Raw genomic sequence first — 18131 nt, forward strand, 5'->3', positions numbered from 1 at the left:
CCTGGTTGGATCCCTGGGTCGGGAAGATCCCCTGGAGAAGGAAATGGAAACCCACTCCAGTACTCTTGCCTGGAAAATCCCATGGACAGAGGAGCCTGGTAGGTTACAGTCCATGGGGTCGCAAAGACTCAGACACGAGTGAGCTAATTCACTTTCTTTCTATGAGAAGATACTGTAACTGGAGAATAGCTCAGGCTCCAGTAAACTTTGCCTTTTAGACCTGAGAATAGAATCTATGAATTTTACATGTAATCAGTGTGAGATATTGAAATTCGTAGAGGACACTGAACTCATGTATATCTTCTATACCTCTTTCTAGTTTATTTGATCAAGGCTCTAGTGATTATTTTGTTGTTGTTGTTGTTATGTGGCTATGTGGCTTGAGGAATCTTAGTTCTCTGACCAGAAATTGAACCCAGGTCCTCTGCAGTGAGACCACGGAGTCCTAACCACTGGAACGCCAGGGAATTCCCTCTAGTAAGTCTTGAAGTCATCTCAGTTTAGGAGATGGTAAACTTACCAGTTTATTCTCCTTATTTTGGCTTATTATGAAAGGTATCCTTTTTGAAATCACTTTACTTCCATAGTGAGTTGACCAGAAAATTCTCTAAAATCTCTCAATTTTTATGGCTTATGTTGTATGATTCAGTTGGTTTGGCTTGCATAACATCTTATAAACAATTTCAAATATAAGATGGTTTACAGTTCTTTAGTGTTCAGTTTTGAACAATGACAAATTGACCATACTTTGAGAAATCACTGCATTAAGCAATCACCTTTCATATTTAATGTATGTTTTACTACTAATTATAATTATTCTTTGCCTTTCAGCTAAAAGTCGAATCCTTCACCTCCCCACAGGGCCCAAAATAGGCAAAACTTTTCTGTTGCTTAGCTCTCTGTAGCAGCCTTCCATATGTTTAAACCTTCAAGTCACTTGTGTGACATGAGACATATTCCAAGTACCTAATTATTTACTTAATTTGCCAGTCTATCATCTTCAGAAGCCCTGCAACATAGTGGATTTTAAACCTCTAAACAGATGTGTCCAAACATATCAAGAACTCAGAAACATGGTTAAATGACTGACTGGCTGCTGAAAAAGATTGGATACATAGATAGGGAACATATTGTGAAGACGGTTCTGTGTCTGACTAAGGAGCTTGTATTTTCACCCTCTTGGCTAGAAGAAACCCATGGCTAGAAGGGTTAAATTTGTCAGATTTTCTTTCTGGTTTCTCTTTGATGGGTTTTGAATATTTTTATGAAATTTCTTTCATAAACTTATGAAATTTCTTTCAACTCCTCCCCCAAATGTTTCAAAACACAATACAATAGGAACTGTTTTGATTCTGCTAAGGCCGTGGTTGTCAAACTGTACTGTGCGACAGCATCGCCTGAAGGAGTTATTAAAGAAGGTTGCTGGGCCCTGTCACACCATTTCTGGTTAATGGTCTGGGGAGGGTTCTGAGAATTTGCATTTTTAACAAGTTCCCATACGCTGCTGAGGGCTTCCATGGCGGCTCAGTGGTAAAGAATCTGCCTGCCAATGCAAGAGACGTGGATTTGATCCTTGGGCCAAGGAAGATCCTCTGGAGAAGGAAATGATAACCTACTCTAGTATTCTTGCCTGGAGAATTCCATGGGCAGAGCAGGCTGGCGGGCTACAGTCCACGGGTTTGCAAAAGAGTCAGACACTATTCAGCGACTAAAAAGGACGCTCCGCTACAAGTTGTAAGGCTATTGACTGCAATTCTGTAGGTTTTAAAATGTAAAATATTTTCAGTAGATTTGTGCAAATATAAAATTTCAAGCAGACTTATGTTGTTCTAGTTCAGTCACTCAGTCATGTCCAATTCTTTGTGACCCCATGGACTGTAGCATGCCAGGCTTCCCAGTCCTTCACTATCTCCTGGAGCTTGCTCAAACTCATGTGCATTGAGCAAGTCTTTTCATACTGTTCATGGGGTTCTCAAGGCAAGAATGTTGAAATGGTTTGCCATTCCCTTCTGGATCACATTTTGTCAGAATTTTTACCATGACCCATCCGTCTTGGGTGGTCCTATGTGGCATGACTCATAGTTTCATTGAGTTAGACAAGGCTGTGATCCATCAAGCAGACTTACAGTTATTATCTTATTACCTTCAAAGATACCAGATTGCAAGTATAACCAATTTTATGAAAAAACTGATACATTCCTAAAACTTTATTCATATGTTGAATTCCATTATACATCATTAAGAAAACAAAACTTTGGTTGAATCCTCAAGAGAGAAAAAATATTTTATGATGTAAATACAAATCCCTAATTTACTGGTTTGTATGTTTTTATTGTTTTGAAACTTAATAACTTCTTACATGGGGACTCAAGAAATGGCAACCCACTCCAGTATTCTTGCATGGAAAATTCCACAGACAGAGGAGCCTGGAGGGCTATGGTCCATGGGGTTGCAAAGAGTTGGACATGATAGAACATGCATGCCTACGCATACACACCTATAAAGAGCCCATTCTTCTTTGGAAGTGCAGTGATTTCTGTTGTATCACAGAGGTCCCCAACTTTCTGTAAAACCCTCAGAATCCCACGTAAAGGAACCAGAACCTTGTGGGGTTTGTCATTTCCTGCCAAGTCCCAGACCTTTCTGCACAGTGACTATTTTTCCCACTTTCTGTGAAGCAGGACAGCCGCCTCTTTTGTCTTTGCTCTTGAAGCCAGTGCATATGCTTGAATGATTGAACAGAGGCCCGTGTTGGCTCTTTAATCTGATGCATACCCTCTGGTCAAGCACCACCCCTCACAAGGGTGATTACAGTGTGTGATGGGCTGCCGCCTTGCTCTCACACACCATCCTCTAGATGGGGTTCCTAGCTCTCTGAGCCTTTCATGTGGGATCGGCTTGGTAGACACATCACCAAATTCCTTTCTTCCAGTGAACTCCATGCCAAAAAAAAAAAAAAAAAATAGAAAAAGGAAAATAGCTTCTCTGAATGGGGGAAATATTGACCTGTGGACAGAGATTCAGATCTGGACAAAGAGATAATTCAAACATATATAGGTAATGTAAAGTAGTCTCATTAAAAAGTCCACATAGAAATACCTGGACTTATCCTGGTGGCTCAGTGGTAAAGAATCTGCCTGGCAATGCAGGAGATGATGCAGGTTTGATCCCTAGGTCAGGAAGATCCCCCTGGCGAAGGAAATGGCAACCCACTCCAATATTCTTGCCTAGAAAATCCCATGGACAGAGAAGCCTGGCGGTCCACAGTCCATGGGATTGCAAACAGTCGGATACAACTTAGTGACTTAAACCGCAATGTCAGCATCTTGTCACCCACAGGCACAGGAGTTTCTGTTTGCCACGATGACATTAAATGGGACAGGAACGTATGATCCTTTTTCTGCTAATGGAATGTGACTGCAGTAGTGAATTAACACTGTCTTCTTACGCTGCATTCTGATTCAGTAAATGGCAGAGATGATATGTCACCTGTCAAGTGTTTACTGATGTTTGTTCCAAAATGCGTGTGAGGAAGAGGGTGAGTGGGGAATCACGGCTGATGTTGATCAGAGAACAGTGTGTATTCCCTGCTCAGAGCGGAACGCTTATCATGACATATGCTGGCTGCAGTCAAAACTTATCACCACCCACAACTTCAGAAGCACGACAGGATAGCTTTGTGGGGGGCTGCTTCCTCGGCAGATGCAGTTTGATATGTCAAGTGCAGGACCTTAGTAAAGTGGAGGAAATACATTTAGCTGGGTCTTGTATGTGTGGGGTGATTGGAGAAGCTTTATTAATCTTGCCTCATAAAATTTTTTTAAAAAGCATTATTTTATCCAGTTCATAGTTGTCTGATGAGAATAAGTCATACTTTCAAGTGGGAGCATATCAATCTTGATGTTAGAGAACACTTATTTATGTTGTCTTTAAAATGTAGCTTAAGAGGAGAAATTTCATTCAAGTCGGCAAATTGTGTTTATATTTTATCACAGGTGTTGGGAGTCTTTTTCCCTCTGGATTGGCATGACTTTAAATACTGTTTGGCATACATGATTCTTTTAAGACTTAGTTCTGATTTGACACAATGATGTCCTGTGGTTGGGAGTTCTTACAAAGATATTGGCCTCTGCTTATAAGAACTTTGTGTCGCATAGCGTAAAGTTAAAAAATTTCAGCTAATAAAAGGTTTTTAATATTTACCCCTCTAGTCAAACATTGTGACCCTTTTATAAGTCATAAACAAATTAATACTGTGACCACTTTCATGTGGATGGTATCAGCATCTCTTTCAAATAACCTTTTTTGAAGTTTTCTAACATATCTATAGCATTCTCCATTCTACACTGGACACTAGTTATGAAAATTTGGTATCTCTCTGATCATAGGTCTCTGGCTATTTAATGATTAGCCATTTCTTGATAATTTGTCCTCTGAATCTGTTCCCCATTTTATTTAAGTGGGTCACTGATCATTTTTATTTCTAAAAGAAAACTTGGATTAATACACGTACGTCAATGCTTTGGGGATCTTGTAGGATATGCACGTGGTGTTCTTTGCCAGTGTTTGCTCTTCTCTTTACATTTCTCTGACATTTCCCTTGCCTTTCCTGTCATTGTTCTCCTCTCTCTGTTTCTTTCTTTCACCGTGTTTCTCTTTCCTGCAAGTTTGTCGGCTTCACTGGTGCTCAAGACATCAAGGCTGAATTTCAATGATCTCTCAAGCTTTCATTTCTATTTCTGGTTTCTTACCTGTTTATAGGTGAGGGTGCTTAGAAGGATAGAATTATAAGAAAAACAGATGCTTTTCTCACATGGAAAGGAAATCAGGGGGATTCTAAATTTTATCCAATTATAGACTTTCTAAGCATTCATTTTCTCTATCCCCATATGTCTCAATCTCCTCTCTTGCTTCCCATCTATAGCAGCAGAACATACACTATGTATATACCATGGCCATATGCAAAGTAACCAGAAAGGAACAACATCGATAACATAATTACCCTCTGAAAATGACATCATTCTACACAGCTACCATCAGTCAAAGGCTGTGAAGATCTTTATCTGAAAATACCAGTTTAAATTACCAAATTAACAATAAATCAACATGATGCATCAAATTATTCTATGAACTTAGAAGATTTGAACAACATATAATTTATATTCATTCAAAAATGTATTTTTTTCCTAAATAACATTTTCCCAGAAAGGAAGTAAAAGAGTTCAGTGATATGATCTTTATTAAACAAGATGATGTTAGTGGGAGGTGGGAAGGATGGAAAAAGGATGTTAAAACAAATTGTTACTGCCTTATAGTTGGTCTTGAAAATAATATGTAAATAGGGCTCTAAGTCTTATTTCTTGTAGTGTTAACAGAATAGTAAGTGAATAACAGAGACAGTGCAATGATTTGGAAAGAATATAGGGCTTAGAATATGACTGAGTTCTAGCTTAGTCTCAACCACTAACTGATGGGCCAGCAAAATGAAGGTTTTTCATAGATATGCAGCAAGGATATATGTACTGTTGGGTTATTATTTCTATACATAAACACCTCACTTAGTCTTAAATTGCTTCTTAATCAAAGTTATTAACTAAAATACAGTCACAAATCAGGAAACCTGCAAAAACACTTCAGCATCTAAAACATTTCACCAATCTTATGTACTTTGTTCATGGGGGACACCTTCATTCTGTGACCCAGAAATGAATTACTGTTTTTTAAAATAATTCTAATAGTCTCAGTTTTCCTATCCACAGAAGACTGGAAACAAGATATAGAAGCTAGAGAAACAGTAAAAGATAATTTTGATCAAATGAAGCAGACATAAGTCAAAAGACAAAAAATGAATTATGACCAACCCATTGGAAAAGAACAGACAAAAATATAGATAGCATATATAAGAAAACAAAAATTTCTATCTATATCTATGTGATTTAAGAAAAATATTTCAACACATTTTCAATAGGTCTTGATTATGTTGTCATATTTCAAAATGATTCACTAAATACCTAATGTCTTTACTGAAGGTCTACTATGTAGTATTTAGTTGCTTAATAAATGTTACTTTTAATTATTAAATAATATTTGTGAATAGTATGTAAATATTTTAAGGTTAATATTATAAAGTTCATATTGAAGATGCAGAAACTGGGAACTGTGCAGTTATTTGCTCAAGTGGCAAGAGTCAAGTAGCAGAGATGAAACTAGTGGTCTCAAAAACAGCACTTTTTCTCCTGTATCTGGATTGAAAACAATTTTTTAAAAGATAGAATTATATCCAATTTTCTCTATTTAATAAATCATGAAAATATGTCACATATTTTAGAACCATTCCTACCAAAATCATTACAATCACTTATAAGAGTCTTCTAGTCAGTCTGGTGAATGGAACATAAACAGGAATTCCCTCAGGCAAAGTATAATTAAACTGAAAGCCATTGCTAAATTTAAAAGACAAAGAGAAGACTTCACCACCAATGAACAAAATGGAATTAAAACCAAGACAATGAGTGGAGCTGAAATTGTAATCTTTCGGGGTGTGGATGTTTAATATGCACCCTAAGAAGAAGAGTTTTACTATGCAGTGGGAACTCAGATCAGAAGACTCAGATAATGTGCTTTCTTCCAAAAACAGAAAGGAAATGGAAAGTGGCAGTTTTGATCATAAATGGGGACTGACTGGAAGAGTGTCCTTGAATTACAGGTAGATGAAGCCAGTCACCATGGAAGAACACATATTTGCAGAATTTAAATAAAATGAACAATTTTTAGAAAAATATAAATTATCAATTTCTGTAATCTCAAGAAGCAATAGAAAATATGACAGTCTATATAACAATTGTTGTTGTTGTTTAGTCACTAAGTCATGTCCATCTCTTTTGTGATCCCATGGTCTGTAGCCCACCAGGCTCCTCTGTCCATGGGATTTCCCAGGCAAGAATATTGGAATGGGTTGCCATTTCCTTCTCCAGGAGATCTTGTCGAGCCAGGTATCAAACCTGCTTGACAGGCAGATGCTTTACCACTAATTAGACATATTAAATTCATAGTCAGAAGTCTGTACCTTTATTTCATTTCCAACACAGGTAGTGGGTCAAAATTTTTTTCAGGTGATTTCAATGAACTTTGAATATACAGAAATTGTCTCTGTGATATGAACTCTTCCAGGTTGTTGAAAAAGAGGAAGTACAGTCTAATGCTTTTTGAGACTCTAGTATGGCCTAACAACTAATGCCATCTGGGAAGGCCTTTACTAAGAGTAGTGACAAATTACACAATTATAGAAAACCATAATTTATAAACACAGATTAAATATCCCAAGTAAAGCATCAAATTTAATCTGTTTATTGATAACAAGAGAACAACAATATGAAAATATATGATTTTTCTGAGGAACTCAAGGAGAGTTCAATTTAAAAAGTTTGTCCTAATTAGTCACATTAAAGATTCAAGGAAAAAATTATATGATCATCAAAGTAAATGGGAAAATATTTAATAATTTTCTGTATACTCTTAACAAAGAAGCAAGAGAAGGAAACTTGATGTACCATATAAAACAAAAGCAAAACAAACCCAGCAAATATCACCCTTAATATTAAAATTTAGAGCATGTACAATAAAATCCAGAATAAGATGAACATGCCAAATTCCTGCTGTTAGATCTATAATTTATTATCATGTTAGCAGATACAAGAAGCCCACACAAAGATATAAGGTCAAAGGAAAAGGTAGGAGACATTATCACAATTTGCATATGATAATCCATCTGCCAGTGCTGGCCTGTTTTTTAGAAAAATGGGACTTGATAAAGCTAGCAACAGATGTATAAAGATATTTTTTTTTCTTCTCCAATGACCTAAAGAATGACCAATGTTTTTAATAAGCACAATCGCTACAGATGGTGACTATAGCCATGAAATCAGAAGATGATTGGTTCTTGGCAAGAAAGCTATGACAAACTTAGACAGTATGTTGAAAAGCAGAGATGTTACTCTGCCAACAAAGGTCTCTACAGTCAAGGCTATGGTCTGTCTCCCCAGTGGTCAGGGATGATTGTGAGAGCTGGACTGTCAAGAAGGCAGAGTGCCAAGGAATTGATGCCTTATAACTATGGTGCTGGAGAAGACTCCTAAGAGGCCCTTGGACAGCAAGGAGATCAAACCAGTCAATCTTAAGGGAGAGCAACCCTGAATACTCACTGGCAGGACTGATGCTAAAGCTGAAGCGCCAGTATTTTGGTCACCTGATGTGAACCTCTGACTCACTAGAAAAGTCTCTGATGCTGGGAAAGATTGAGGGCAGAAGGAGAAGAGGACAATAGAGGATGAGATGGCTGTATGGCATCACCAATGTGGTGGACATGAACTTAGGCAAACTTTGAGAGATGGTGAGGGACAGGGAGGCCTGGCATGCTGCAGTCCATGGGTTTGCAAAGAGTTGGACACGACTGGGCGACTGAGCAACAACAATCAAATCTTGCTGAACTCTTCCCAAGATCCCTACATACTGAAAACAAATGATTAATATAGAGCTTCTTCTAGTTGGAGGTCCCTTTTTAAAATCGCTTTTGACTCTTGTTTCTTACCTATTTAAAAACTTGCTCTTTGATTGCAAAATAAAGCAAAATGAAAGTGAAATGGGACTACATCATGGGTGGAATTTGTAGTCAAATTTGCATCATGAGCCTTCAGTCTCACCCTGGACAGAGGATATAAAGGATCATTGTCATTTTCCCTTTTGCTGAATTGGAGCTTGGGCAAACCTGCTGAGAGAGGGGTTGAGGAAATAATCTTCATTTTTCTTCCAGCCAGAGTGAACGGTTCCATCTCTGGAATGTGGGAGCAAAGCCCTCAGCCAAATGGAGATACCTAAGTTTGGCCTGAGACATGATGATGAAAGTAATGATTGAATGTGTTGAACTCTTCAGCTCGTCTCTGTTTTTGGTGTTTTGCAATGTTCGTACATTTTCAGTTAAGTAATCAAAGTACCGTCTGATGCAGAGAGGCCTTTTTAAGATTGGCAGACTAAAATCCAGTTAGTTGGAAACACTTGCAGAGTTGTATTTATTATTGGATAAGGCTGTCATATTTATTGCAATGGTGAATGGTATTGTTTCCTTAATTTTTCTTTCTGTTTTCTCATTGTTAGTGTATAGGAATGCAAGGGATTTCTGTGTGTTAATTTTATATCCTGCAACTTTACTATATTCATTGATTAGCTCTAGTAATTTTCTGGTAGAGTCTTTAGGGTTTTCTATGTAGAGGATCATGTCATCTGCAAACAGTGAGAGTTTCACTTCTTCTTTTCCTATCTGGATTCCTTTTATTTCTTTTTCTGCTCTGATTGCTGTGGCCAAAACTTACAAAACTATGTTGAATAATAGTGGTGAGAGTGGGCACCCTTGTCTTGTTCCTGATTTCAGGGGAAATGCTTTCAATTTTTCACCATTGAGGATAATGTTTGCTGTGGGTTTGTCATATATAGCTTTTATTATGTTGAGGTATGTTCCTTCTATTCCTGCTTTCTGGAGAGTTTTTATCATAAATGGATGTTGAAGGGCTGTCACATTTAAACTACTGACTCTACAGAGACAAGACTTGGCAGTCATGAAGGTTTATGCTCTTTTCTTTTAATATTCCCAGAGAGCACTGAAGAATATTGGTATATTGTAACAACTCATTAAAGATCAGTCTAACTGACTCTTACTTCTGTAGCATGTAAGTATGCTCTAACTAAAGATCCTCTTTTATTCTTCGGAACTAGAGATATTTCCTTTCCTTCTTCCAAAGTTTCAAGGATATAGAGTTAAAAACACTGTCCCATAGTCAGAAATTAGAAAGTTGACTGAAAAGGATTCAGAAGTTGACATAATTTAATAAAATCCAGTCTGGGAGTTAGTTTCCAGAAAATTACCTTTAGTATGTTAGATATGTGAAAGAGATGGAAGCAGTTCCTACATTAAACATTCTTGGAGACACTATTGGGCAGGAATCATCTTAATGATGAAGGTGGAGATAACAAAGGAAACAAGTTTCCTGACTCACAAGATCTGATTTCCTCTATTAGCTGAACTCATGCATCATTGCAAATTTGTAATTTCTTCATCTCGCTTCTCTGACTCCTGGAGCAATAGTTACCAGTCTTAGCAAAGAGTCCTAATGAGCCACAAAAAGATGGTTAACAAACTTTTCTCCTACAGACTAAGGAACTAGTCAGTGGTAGATGAGTTAAGAATGGTATTCTAGTTCACCTCTTAAATATTTAGGAACCCCCCCCCACCTTAAAATATGTTCATTGTCAAGACAAAAGCGAAATTGTTGTATAATTCTTGGTGACCAATCTAATACTAAAGGTAACTGTTGCTCTCTGTACTTAAAATGACCTCCATTTGTAACTACCTGGATTGCCTCCAGCATCATCTATAATTTAATTCTGTTTTTCCCAGCTCACCTAGAAGAACTCAAAATGAAATGGTGACTTTGGTTTGTGAGGTCAGAATCAATAGCCATTAGGAGAATGAGGAGATTTTTAAATCTAGGGGAAAAGCAAGTACTTAAAATATCCCTTGCATCAGCCTCAAAATTCTCGGTACTAAGACAATGCAGACATGACAGACTTCATCATGATACAACAGCTTTTGGCTTCCCAGGTGGCACTAGTGGTTAAAAAAACTTGCTTGTCTACTCAGGAGACTTATAAGAGACGCGGGTTCAGTCCCTGGGTCAGGAAGATCCCCTGGAGGAGGAAATGGCAACCCACACTGGTATTCTTACCTGGAGAATCCCATGGACAGAGGAGCCTGGTGGGCTACAGTCCATGGGGTTGCAAAGAGTCGGACATGACTGAAGCGACTTAGCACGCACACATAAAGCTTTAAGGCCTGGAGAGATAGGAGTTAATATAAGAACTGATTGTCAGTCAAAATAAGAGCTAACGTTCAGCTTTCAGAGTGTCTCAGACTTGTGTGGTGCAGTAGGAGAAGCCGAGAGACCCTGAAGAACGACTGAAATAGATGAAATCTGTAGATAAGAAGAAAATTCTGTGTAAGCTAAGTGTATGAGTTTCTCTAATCATGTCATTGGCATCATGTAAATGCCAGACACCATTTATATACAGCTTAGATATAGCAGATGTTGGCATTTAAGTATAGGTTGCTCTGAGAGAAAATTGCCCTTGAATGGAAGAGGAAGTGTACTGGCAGAGAAAAATGATTTTCTCAGTTAACAGTTATAACCCCAATAATAGAATTGTTGTCAACCAGAGGTTGTGGGGTGGGACAGGAGGAAAGATGTAATGATACCTCAATTCCAATCGAAAAAGGAAAATCAGCTTCAGTTTAAATTGCGGATGTGTGGGTTGTACACATAGAACCTTCTCCTCCCTCTCTCCTCAAACCTCAAGTCTTCATGTTAAATGGAACAAATCACATCCTTCGTGGTTCTGCTCTATTTGGTACAGCTGCTTGCTGCAGGTGGTGCCCTAAAAATATATTGTTTGTTTATTTTGCAATAGAGCAGTCTGCAGAGTGGTACCTAAAAGTGCAGCAGCTCCCTTCTCTTTCTGCCAGTGAACCAAATGATGAAAGACTAAGACCCCTGTCAACCGAGCATGAAAGGACCCACATAAGAGGCACAGGTAGTGCTTGAGGCTCTGCTCCTGATAAGTTCCATTTTCTTTGGATTCATGAAGCAAAGCTGACAAGCAGACTGTCTGTCATCAGAGTCTCTGACCGGGTTTCAGTGAAGTAAAGCCAAGCAAGAAACCACCTTTGTTGGGAGAATCGTTGTATTTCTCTGGAAATTAATATCTGTAAGCATGTGGGGTCTAAAGGGAAGAAAAAAAAAAACCTGTAATGGATCACAAAAGGAAAGTCAAAGCAAAGATTAATCTTAGGTCAGTGTTCACATAGATGCCTTTCTACTGAGCCTTCAATACTTTTTTATTCATTACTTTAAATGATCAAATAATTGTCATAGCCAGACTGACAGGGCACTCAGTTTACTGTTTACTGTTGTTGAACACAACGCAATAACTTCTATTTGAAAATGTTTTACACATGAGAGTTAAAATAATGATACACAAAATCATACTTTCCTTAATATTATTCTAGACTTGCCCCATTGAATGAAGCTGTAAAAAGACACCCACCAAAATTTCAAGGTTTGCGTTAATTGGCATAGAGGGATCATTGGTGATAATGAGTCATGTCAATCCAACTTTGGCAAGACATTGTTTTCTGTAAAAATCTTACTTAACATTAGTGGGATTGTGATGAATAGATTTCACAGTCTAATGGATGACAAAGTAAAATGTTATACTAGAAGGGATTTACTAGAAAGAGCTGGCAAACTATTGACTTACAACAACAATCAAATATTTCTCTAAAATTCAGTGATACAGAAACGCCCCGGATTATTAACAGGGATGGAGCCATATTTGCAGTTAGCATTAACCCAAACAGTCACGTGGGAAAGAACTCCTTCATTAAATGTGAGACAATATTATGAATAGTTAGGAGAATAGAAGTGAGAAACGTATTGCGTGAGATGTTGGTTTTGACTCGTCGGGTTACTGCTTGAGAGAAATTTAACAATGGGTGGGAGTTGGCACAGATGGAGCCATGAAGCCACAAGGACAGGCCTAGGCACGAAAATAATGAGGGCCGGAAATCGTATACCCAGTGTGGAGGACTGTGTGGGCCGAGAACAGTAGGGTTTAAAATCCTATTTGTAGGACTGGTAAAAGCAAAGGGTGTGGAGAGACTATCACAGATGGTTCTTTTTCTACTGTGTAAACAATATTTAGCTTAAGTGTGTTTGCCCATATCTTTATTCTTTTTCAGTCAAGTATAACACACTAAACAATAAATTATCTCTTGTATTATAGGTATCATTATAAATCATTTTTACATCCTTCTTTTGAGATGACTTGCTGTTATTTAACAACTATAATGCATTCTACTATTATTAATTCTGTCGCTGAGTGTAGAAGTTTCTGTGAAGAAGAAATTTCCATCGAAGACTTATTTCTCAAAAATGTGTATCATAATAATTGATCATGACTTTTCTGCCCGTGGACGCCACCGAGAAAGCATCGTTGAAGACTTCCCCGCCTCCACTGCCGTCATGTCTAAATCAGTCTCCCAAAGAGCCCGAACAGCTGCGGAAACTCTTCATCGGAGGATTGAGCTTTGAAACAACTGATGAGAGTCTGAGGAGCCATTTTGAGCAATGGGGAACGCTCACAGACTGTGTGGTAATGAGGGATCCAAACACCAAGCGCTCCAGAGGCTTCGGGTTTGTCACATACGCCACGGTGGAGGAGGTGGATGCGGCCATGAATGCAAGGCCACACAAGGTGGACGGAAGAGTTGCGGAACCAAAGAGGGCCGTGTCAAGAGAAGATTCTCAAAGACCTGGTGCCCACTTAACTGTGAAAAAGATTTTTGTTGGTGGCATTAAAGAAGACACTGAAGAACATCACCTGAGAGATTATTTTGAACAGTATGGAAAAATTGAAGTAATTGAAATCATGACTGATTGAGGCAGTGGCAAAAAGAGAGGCTTTGCTTTTGTAACCTTTGATGACCATGACTCTGTAGACAAAATTGTCATTCAGAAATACCACACTGTGAATGGCCACAACTGTGAAGTGAGAAAAGCCCTGTCTAAGCAAGAGATGGCTAGTGCTTCATCCAGCCAGAGAGGTCGAAGTGGTTCTGGAAACTTTGGTGGTGGTCGTGGAGGTGGTTTTGGTGGGAATGACAACTTTGGTCGTGGAGGAAACTTCAGTGGTCGAGGTGGCTTTGGTGGCAGCCATGGTGGTGGCGGATATGGTGGCAGTGGGGATGGATATAATGGATTTGGTAATGACGGAAGCAATTTTGGAGGTGGCGGAAGCTACAATGATTTTGGCAATTACAACAATCAATCTTCAAATTTTGGACCCATGAAAGGAGGAAACTTTGGAGGCAGAAGTTCTGGCCCCTATGGTGGTGGAGGCCAATACTTTGCCAAACCACGAAACCAAGGTGGCTATGGTGGTTCCAGCAGCAGCAGTAGCTATGGCAGTGGCAGAAGGTTTTAATTACTGCCAGGAAACAAAGCTTAGCAGGAGAGGAGAGCCAGAGAAGTGATAGGGAAGCTACAGGTTACAACAGATTTGTGAACTCAGCCAAGCACAGTGGTGGCAGGGCCTAGCTGCTACAAAGAAGACATGTTTTAGACAATACTCATGTGTATGGGCAAAAAACTCGAGGACTGTACTTGTGACTAATTGTATAACAGGTTATTTTAGTTTCTGTTCTGTGGAAAGCGTAAAGCATTCCAACAAAGGGTTTTAATGTAGATTTTTTTTTTTTTGCACCCATGCTGTTGATTGCTAAATGTAATAGTCTGATCATGACGCTGAATAAATGTCTTTTTTTTTTTTTTTTTTTAATGTGCTGTGTAAAGTTAGTCTACTCTGAAGCCATTTTGGTAAACTACCCCAACAGTGTGAAGTTAGAATTCCTTCAGGGTGATGCCAGGTCCCATTTGAAATTTATTTACAACTTGCTTGGTGGAGAAGCTGTTGTCTTCAGAACCTTGGTGTAGTTGAACTGACAGTTACTGTGTTGTGACCTAGAGTTCACCATTTAAAGGGTCACCCATGCAAAGTCATGGAGGTTTTTTTTTTTTTTGTTGTTATTAATGATTGTTGGCACATCCTATGCAATATATCTAAATTGAATTATGGTACCAGATAAAAGTTATAGATGGGAATGAAGCTTGTGTATCATCCATTATCATGTGTAATCAATAAAAGATTTAATACCCTCTTGAAAAAAAAAAAATAATTGATCATGACTGGAAAGACATCTTAAAGGCAATGATATTATATATGACCAAGGAAGATAGTAGCCTTTGTTGAAGTTCAACAGCTTGTCATGTTTTCAAAAATCCTCCATTTTACTATATTTTTATATACTTATTTCTTTCTGAAGTAATTTATGACTATAAAGTTAAATATAAGAAATGGGATTCTACAGGGTTTACTGTATAATACTCTATGGAGGTAATTTCAACTTTAATATTATTCAAGAAAACCCAATTATTGTTATTTGTCATAGGCTATAATCTTCTCTCCCATGTTAAATGTATTCGTATTTTTATTCCATGGTGTTTCCAAGCATTCTGATAGATCAAGTGATATAATGTGATAGATCAAGTGATATTATGCTTTGGGGGTAAGCAAGTGCTTCAAACATTAAATATAGAAGCAGATACTGCAATCTGATGATAATGGTTGATATGGGATAAAACTTGCCCCTGTGTAGGCTGGTGTGTTGGTACACTAAATAGTATCACACTGGCTTTAAGGATCATGGTTCTGTCAGGGGAGTAAGTAAAGTTAGTAGGATTCAGTTCACTTTTACACACCACTGTGAGTGAACCTGACAAAATAATAGTGTTCTCCACAAGCAGTGGAAGAAACTGAACTAAGGAGAAAATAAATATACCACCTTTATTGTTTTCAAGGCAATTTCTCAGACATTATCTCATCTAGTTCATAATTACAAAATAGTTTATTATACAGCTGGGTGTAAAATTTAAGGATTGTTACTCTCAGACTGTGAATATTTTACCCGATAGTTCTGAATTTGCATGTAGGGAATACTGGTGGATATTAAAGGCAAGAAAAAAAATTGTAGATTTAATTTGACTTTAGAGACTGTTCAAGTTCTTGTGCTCTGTTTGTTCACAGACTCACAAAACTGCTCACCAGTATACAAGGGCACCTTTCAGGAATAAAGCAAAATGAAGGGCGTGATAACTGATTGTTCAGGGTTTATTTTTACCAAAACCTGATTGACATCTGTGGATAAGACATGAAGGTGTTATGCTCTGAAGTGATTATGTTCAAATGAATTTGTTATTTTCTAGAGAAATTGAGAGCGGATTAGAAATTTAAACATGTGCCCATTTTAGAAGTATCAATTGGGCTTGATATTTCTTACTATCAGGGGTAAATCTAGTTGGGGTTCTAAACTTAGTTTGTAGAACATCATTTATATGTTTTGGAACATTCAGTGGTACCAAGAAATGTCCTTTCCCAATTCTATTTAGGTCTTCTCTGGGGACTCAGACAGTAAAGAATCTGCCTGAAATGTGGAAGAGACCTGGGTTTGATCCCTGGGTTGGGAAGATCCCTTGGAGGAGGGCATGGCAACCCACTCCAGTATTCTTGCCTGGAGAATCTCCATGGATGGAGGAGCCTGGCGGGCTGCAGTCCATGGGGTTGCAAAGAGTTGGACACAATTGAGCGACAAAGCACAATTCTATTTACTACCTTCATTCTCCTAATTAAGCAGCTTTGTCCATGGGAAAAAAATCCCCTGTTTACAATTGAAATTTGATTCTTCTTCCCATATATTTGTGATGATTTGTATAAGCTATTCTGGTGTTACAGAAAGACAAATCACATTTATTTCCTTTACTGACAAGTAGGTCTGTGTATCTGAATACCTGGGAGAACGGGAGTTGAAACAATGTGTTTAACATTTGGAGCCAAGCAGCAAAGCTGTTGAACCATTCTGGGAGCTGGGAAAGAAACTGAGTGCTTGTCATTCTGTCCATTTCCATCACACGCAACAAGCAGTTTTGTGCTAAAAACTTTTGAACAGTTTGGGACATTGGACTAGAATCAGAAGTTCTTTACCAGCTCACTGTTCAGTGTGGAGGTATGGTAAACAGTGTTTAAGTACATGAATTCAGTATTTGACCACAGGTTAGTTATGTGAGTAACTTCTCTGTAGCTCAAACAGTAAACAATCTGCCTGCAATACAGGAGACTAGGGTTTGATCCCAGGGTCAGGAAGATCCTATGGAGAAGGGAATGGCAATCCACTCCAGTATTCTTTTCTTTTTTTATTAATTAATTTATTTTAATTGGAGTCTAATTACTTTACAATATTATGGTGGTTTTTGCCATACATTGACATAAATCAGCCACCACTCCAGTATTCTTGCCTGTAGAAGTCCATGGACAGAGAAGCCTGGTGGGCTACAGTTTGTGGGGTCACAAAGAGTCAGACACGACTGAGCGGTTAACACACATATACACAACTAGTCATATGACTTATGGGTTTGACCCTGCAGTACAGGAAGGGAAGTGACTCTTAAGGCCCAGAAAGAAATTGGTAGAACAACCAGAACTGTGGTACCATCTTGGCATATAAAATCATCTGCCTGACCAAGCACCTTGCTTTTCTATGCAATTCATGATATTTGAGGAATCAGCAATAAAAGGAAAGGGATGGGACTAATATTTCTGGAGAAACTTTTGAAAAATATACCCACCTGTGCCCTACCTCAGACAAAAGGACAAAAAATTTCTAGAAGTATATTATGTTTATAGTAATCTTTTAAACAGCTAGGTAAGTAGTTCCTAGTCTCAGCTAGCATTAGCAACCTGGGCTTTAGGGGAATGTATGGGGGATCAAAGACCACCCTCTCAGCACTACATGAGAATTAAGCGCCTGCTTCTTGTGATGTGGCTCAGTCTGTAGGGACTGAGGAAGGAAGGGAGGAAAGAAGGAACAGAAAGAAAGAAGGAAGAAACCACTGCTTTAGATTAATGGCCTCCAAACATTTTGGCTCCTACATACCCTGAAATAAATTTTTAAAAATTCCACTTGAAACTATGTGGGCTTGAAACTATGTACATTTGAAATTCATATTTGATATTTTTCATCATTAGTTTAAATGGCTTCAAAAGCACTTTATTTTGGCATATTATACATATTAATATATTTTAAAGATATATTATTTACTCTTATAAATATATCCAGTGAAATTTGAATACTGCTATGATGTGAAGTTCACTTCCTTTCATTTAAGAACATGTACACACTTCTATAATGATCATTATGTAAAAAATAAAATTTCATTTGATGTCCATTTTTGATTAATACTAGAATGGGATGGAGTTTAGCATGAATTCTATTCTAGTTGTTTTTGTATTAGGTATTTATTTATTATAAATATATAACATAAATAATATAAATACATAAATATTTATTATAATATAAACAAAATATATTATAAAATTATGAATAATATATAAATGATATAAATGTATAGATATAT

General features: G+C 37.8%; 1 protein-coding gene and 1 pseudogene across 4 annotated transcripts in view; one reads left to right on the plus strand and one right to left on the minus strand.

Annotated features, from left to right (window-relative positions):
* NKAIN2 (sodium/potassium transporting ATPase interacting 2) overlaps positions 1 to 18131 on the minus strand; it is a 1116125-nt gene that overhangs the window by 135982 nt on the left and 962012 nt on the right. The window lies entirely within an intron of this gene.
* LOC122685211 lies at positions 13060 to 14836 on the plus strand (annotated as a pseudogene).

This window comes from Cervus elaphus, chromosome 28 (genome assembly GCF_910594005.1).
Source record: "Cervus elaphus chromosome 28, mCerEla1.1, whole genome shotgun sequence".
Classification (NCBI taxonomy): Eukaryota; Metazoa; Chordata; class Mammalia; order Artiodactyla; family Cervidae; genus Cervus; species Cervus elaphus.